Below are 6,440 nucleotides of genomic sequence, written 5' to 3'. Positions count from 1 at the left end.
TGGCTCTGCGCTGACAGCACGGAGGCTGCTTTGGGTTCTCTGTCTCCCTTTCTCCCTCTGTCCCTCTCCGCCCCCTCTCAAAAATAAACATTAAGAAAAAATTCACAAGACTAAACACTGGTCAAAAAAATAAATTAGCCAGCACACCCCCGGTCTCAAACATGGATTCACATCTTGACTGTTGTCCTCGCCCAAATGCCCCGTTTGCGTGGGGAAGTTACCCAGTGAAGCCAGGAGCACCAAGGACTCCTCACGAGCGCTTGACCCTGCAGCGTCTAAGTTAGGCAGGAAAGCGTGTGGATCTTCAGAAATAACCCGGCATAAAACAGAATTACGATCTTCATCAGGTTAGTGTCAGACTGTGCCCTGAAGTTAGGCGCGGTGTCACGTGATTCGCTGCTAAAGGTAAAATGCCTCACACACTTGCCGACGTGCTCACTTGACCCAGCCGCATGGAATTTAACACTGTGTTTGCGACCGAAGAAGCAAAATCAGTGGACACGCGGTCACGCAGACACGCTGACCCGTGACGTGCCTCGGAGACGCACCAGCTGTCAAAAACCTGCTTCGGATTGCTGAATCCACAGCGTGTTCCCTGGTTGTCCGGTTAGTTTGGGCACCTAGAAGCCATTTCATCGGTGAGAAGCACCGCTGACCGTGGGGGCCTGCAAGTCGGGTCTGGTCCGGGGACGCCGTGGCCGCGTGAAGGCCGGGAGTGGGCCCTGCTCGACTTCACGCTGAGGTGCGCTGATTCGCAGAGGGCTCACCTCAGCAAAAGCAAGCGAGCTCACGACTGAAGAGGAGGAAGTCGTGTGGGTGATCTTACCTTCCGTTCTTGTGCAGGCCGGTTATTGGCCGGAAAATGGAGCATCTGAACGAGTGTCACAAAGAATCGTGAGGCCAAGTGAAAATACGCTGGCGTGTGGCGACCGAACGTCGCCTTTGCGGCGGAGTCTAAGTTAGGAGGAGTGAAAATAAAGGATTTTGTAACGTGGTTGGTCAGTGTTCATTTGAGTCCTAAATAAAAATCGATGAGAGCTAATGCACTACGCTGAAATATTTGGTGTGAAAACGTGTCAGTGGTCTGGGGGATCGTGGGTGCGTCATCTCTGGGGGTGACTACCTTGATGTCGCGGAGGGCGAGGGCGAGCTGGCACGAGGGGGGGTTACTCCCTTGAAGGCGACTTCCAAAGCCTGCGCTAGCTGATCCTGAGAGAGAAGTTTCTCTCCCTTAGGAGACACCCCTCCCGCACTTGCCGCTGTGGCCGGAGCGAACCGAGTCCTTCCTGATCTGGTTTTCGCTTGTTCTCAGCACCCATCACGAGGACGCACACCGCCGGCGTGAGCAGTGAGGGGAGTGGCCGTCAGGAATCCCGGTCCAAAGTCTCCGTCCAGAATGGCACGGGTCCCTGTCACACGTGAAGCCCAGTATCAAAAAGTCCTACTCGTTCAAAAACGAGACTGTTCTATCTGGGAGTCTGTATAAGTCAACATTAATGCCTTTTCTAACCCCTGGCGTTTCCGTTGGGTGCAGCTGTATCCCCTAAAGAAAAAATGCAACCGGGCAGGTGCGGGTCCTGGCACCCCCCCCTTCCCGCACCCCCCCCCCACACCCCTCCCACTTTCCTGCTGCCGCCTGGGGTTTGCACTGGCCTCCAACACTACCGGCTGTCTGGCATGGGCTGTTTCCAGTTCCTCTGCTGCCTCGGACCCTTACACAGCCTGCGGTTTCGCAGCCCGCATAGGCTGGGGTGCCCCTGCCCCAGGACGGAGACAGCCCCCCCATCCCTTCCCCTCGAGACCGTCAGCCCCTGAGCAGGAGTCCCCGTGCGGCCGGTGTCCAGTCCAGGGCGGTTCTGGATGGGCGACGGGGTGAGACAGGCTTCTGGGGCCCACGGTTGGGGGACGTCCCCAAACTCCCTGCGGCAACAACTTCTTCTGTAAGGGTGCTTAGCACCGTTTTGTGACTGACACTGAGACCCTGGCCTCTGACATTTCAGACGCCTGCCTCCCTCGGCCGGGTCAGCTTCGGTGACCGGTGTCTTCCCCGGGGCCCTCGTCTCCTACTCCCCCCCCCCCCCCACCTGCCCTCACGTGGGCCCCTTCATGGGCCTGGTCCACGGTAGCCGTGTCCCAGCTTGTGTCCCCACCTCTAGGTGGCCATGGAAGGGCTTTGTTTTAGTGGCTTTTTTCACACTGAGCCTAACCATTTTGAAGTGACCAACTCGGTGGCACGTGGTACATTCGCAGGGCTGTGCAACCACCAGGCCACCTAGTTGTGCCCCCGAAAGGAAACCCGTGCCCCCTGGGTACGTGCTTCCCATTCCTTCCCGTCTCACAGTTTCTCAAAGGGTAAAGTGTGCACCGGGCAGAAAAGCAATACGGTCCCGGAATGTCCACGAGGGACATCTTCGCCGTTGCCCCCCACCCCGGGGGCCACCGCTGTTGGTGGCATCTGTGTGCCTGTTCAGGGAACACGCCTGTGTACCCTTCCTCAGCCGCCTGCTTGTCACTTGGCCACTTCAGGGACCGTCCACGCAGACGTGCACACCCGCTCCCAGTGCGGCAGCTGCCCTGTGCCCCGTGGTTGTCGTCCTCTGTGAGGCCAGTACAAACCGGGTGGTGCCTCTCCCCGGCTCCCAGCCCTCGTCATCTCTTAAGACCTTGTTCAGAGATCACCCCTCGGGGGCCGTCCGAGCCACCTGGCCCCTCCCCCCTTTCCCGTCATCTGTGTGTCCAGTAACCACAGTTCTGGTTCAGCGTCGGGACCTCGTTGTCTGCACAGCCAGTGCCCACTGGATTGCGAGACCCTGGGGGTAAGAGCCCTCGTCCTTGATTCTGTACTCGCCAGGGCCTAGCTTGCTGCCTGCACACCGTAGAGGCTCGATAAATATTAGACGAGTGGCTGAGGGTCGGAGGGCGTAGTAACCCCCGACTGGTGGAGGCAAACGCTGAGTGAACCCAGACCGGGCGGAGGGTCCAGGGCAGGCGATCCCCTTTGTGGGCACCCTTTCTGAGAACCCTGTGCCAGGCCGGGTGCCAGGCCCTGGCCGCACACCAGCCCCCAGCGGTCAGGTCCAGCCTGCGGGCTCCCTGTACCAGTGATGGCGGCGGGAGTCGGGTCCTCGTTGTACCCTGCTCGATTTTCCCATAGGACATCTGAAATTTATTTTCTGGACACTTTTTATTAAAAAAAAAAAAATCTTGTCATTTTATAAGCCCTATTTTTTAAAAAGTAAGCTCTACACCCAGCGTGGGGCTTGAACTCATGATGCAGAGATCAAGAGTTGTGTGCCCCACTGCCCCAAATAGAAGCCCTAATTTTTTTCAGTTGTAGAAGAAAAATGGCCTTTGCTCATTCCCCTCCCGTGGAACTACTGCGGTCCCGTTTCACCTCACCCCTGTCTCGCCTGGGCCACATGGAGCTCTTATCCAGCCGAGCCAAGAGAGGAGGGTGCCACATCTCTTAGCTCTGTGCCTTTGGCATGTGGTCACTGTGACTAGGAAGAATGGAACTGTCCCCCGGAAGAATGGAACTGTCCCCAGGGAGAAGGCACGCCGTGTGACAGGCTTCGTTGTCTGCAGTTTCCTCACGTTCTTGATAAGGCTGCTGCCACCGTCTCCAGACTCACTTCTTGCTTTGTTGAAATTGCTTCTTTGGGATAAATTCATCTTTCCGATCATTTGGAAATTTATTCCTGGTCTTTATCTCCCCACCTGTCCCCCTCCCTTCCTTCAGGGTTCTGTCGAGTTCCATTGGACTTCCCTCTCCCACCATCTTTTGGTGGGGACCGTGGGTCCTTTTATCCTCATTAGAATCCTCGGGGGCTCAGGACACTCCCGACCCCCACCCCATCTATCTAAATCTCTCCCTATTGGGATTTCTGGCTTGAGTTTCCCAAAGCCCTTCCTTTATTTCTGCAAATCCCCACTGTGCAATGACAGGCCAGGGGCTGACAATGCTGTGATTTCAACCTGGGGACCTAGCTGTGAGGGGGAAGGCAGAGACGTGTGTCCCTGGTCACACACCACACAGCCCCGAGCACCTGCCCGGTGCTCACAGGCCAAAGGGAAAGTGCCCTGGGTCCCTTCTGGCCTTCTCACTGATCACTGGATGCTCCCTGAGCCCCTGTGAGGAGACGAGAGGAGGAGGAAAGCCACACCAGCTCGGCCCAGCCAGGAGTTGGAGTTTCAATTCCACTCCTCTCTAGCAGGCTGACCAGGGCAAGAAGTTTGACCTTCCTAGGCCCGTTTCCTTGTCCACAAAATGAGAGTCATGGTGGCATCTTCCTCAAAAGGTCTTTATGAGGATTATATAATACCCTAAAAAGGCTTAGGACAGCCGTGGCTTAGGACACTTGGTGACCACTAAACATTAGCTTTATGTGCCAGAGACCCTACCAGGGATCAGAGATACAGAAAAAGAGGCACAGCGACCCTCAGTAGAGGAGGTAGTGAGTGAAAAAAAAAATAATGATGGAGTGTGAGGGATGAAGAAACGGTCTGAGAAGGAAGGAAGAGAGATCAGGAGGGCTTCCTGGAGGAGGTGGTGTTTTAAAGATCCGAGTAGCACTCCTTACGCAAGAAGGGAAGGAGAGCAGTTGGTACAGAGAGGGATACAGGCTCAGGGCACAGGGGAGGAAGGAGCAGCAGTTGGGATGAGATTGGGGGGGGGGGGAGGCGGTTGGAGCTGGCGATAAGAGGGAGGGGACCGCCAAAGGGTCCAGCCTGCGACAGGAAGGATTCCAGGAATGGAGAGACTGGTCAGGTGTGCCAGTTAGAAAGATCCTGCGGCTTCAGGGTGAGGAATGCACTGCGGGGAGGGAGGTTAAGACTGAGCAGGTGGACCCGGTTAGAGGCTGTGAGGAGACCCAGGCCAGGAGGGAAGGCCCGATCCGAGGGAGGTGCGGTGGCGGGGGGCGGGGGGGGGGGGTGGTGGCGGGGCAGAGCTAGCGGCCAGGAAGCAGCAGAAGCTCGGGGCTCGGTGAGTAACGAAGAGTGAGCAGTGGAGTGACTCAAGGCTGCTGGTTTGAGCGTCTTTTGCCCGAAATGGAAATAACAGAGTGGAAGCAGGTGGGGGTGGGGTGAGCTCACTTTGAGACGTGCTGGCTGGAGGTGTCAGCAGTCCCCCCCAGAGACCTGGTGTGACCCCTCACCCTGCGCAGAAAATGAGACGACAGTGAGCATCGATGACATACTCCCTGAGCCCAAGGAGGGAACTGTCACCCTGGGTCTTAGGATTTCAGCCACACGGGGGGCGGGGGGCGGGGGCGTGCTTTGCCCACCTCTGGGTGTTTGCGTGGTTTCCTGGCGGAGGAATTCTGGTCTGAAGTCTCCCCCTGCACACTCCCCAGCCAGCACTGGCTCCCTGGCCTGCACCCTAAATGCCTGCAGCTGTGAGGGGCAGGCCTGTGGCAGGCACTTGGGTGCCATCAGGGCTGGGACAGAACGGTGCGAGATGCTGGACGTGACCGCCCAGGGGTAGGGCGGGCGGCGGGAACCCTGGGCTCACCAGACACCTGCAGGGACGCCAGGCTGCTGCGGGGCCTGGGCCTGTCCTTGGTCCTCCTTGTGACCCCAGGAAGAAGGAATGAGGGCGTCGGGCTGTCGGAGGTGAGCTGGAGAGAGAGGAGAGGGTGTGGTGGAGTGGGCAGCGGGCCATGCAGCAAAGAGGCCCCCCCCATACAGCCTGACAAACGCCTCTCAGCTTAGAGAAACGGCAAGTCCCAGGTGACCTTGGCAAAGGCAAGGGGTTGGGAGGGAGGGCGGGTGAAGTGGAGACACCGAGTGAAGATTTCTCTTTGCAGAAGTCAGAGTCTGGGAAGAGGGTGGCGGAGGAAGGTGGAGAGGCCTCCGGGGGTACGGCAGCCTCCTCCCTTTTGAAACAGGACAGACCAGACACATCTGCAGGCTGCCAGTTGGCATGGTGGAGGACCCAGTCTTGCCAATGGGAAGGGGCCACAGGGAAGCTGTTGTGGAAGGTGGAGCTGAGTCCGGTGGGGCGGTGGGCAGAGGTGCTGACCCCACACTGCCCACATGGAGAAGGCTGCCACCCAGGACTTCCGGGGAGAACCCTTTAGTGCTGGGACCAGGGCCAGGAGCTCAAGGAAGACCAAGGACCAGGTAGTTCTGAAAGGCAAGGAACAAGAGGGCAAAGGGAACCACAGCTGGTGGGGAGAGAGAAGGCGGCCAGTCGGGGTGCCGATAACCCCTCATGGGATCAGCAGGACAGTTCCAACCCCAGGCCAAGCTGCCAGGTGGAATGGGAAGGAACCACTGGCTGTTGTTCCAGAAATAAATGCAGCCCTGCAGGTGTCAGCTTTGCGTGAGGACAGGCTGGAGGAAATGGATCCCAGAATATGCAGAAATCTGGGGAATCATCCACAGGTCGCAGCACTGACAGGGTTTCAAACCAGCCAGGCTTACATCTTGAGGGGGTA

Source organism: Panthera leo, chromosome E3 (assembly GCF_018350215.1).
Source record: "Panthera leo isolate Ple1 chromosome E3, P.leo_Ple1_pat1.1, whole genome shotgun sequence".
In the NCBI taxonomy this organism is placed as follows: domain Eukaryota; kingdom Metazoa; phylum Chordata; class Mammalia; order Carnivora; family Felidae; genus Panthera; species Panthera leo.
Note: the sequence above shows the minus strand (reverse complement) of the source record.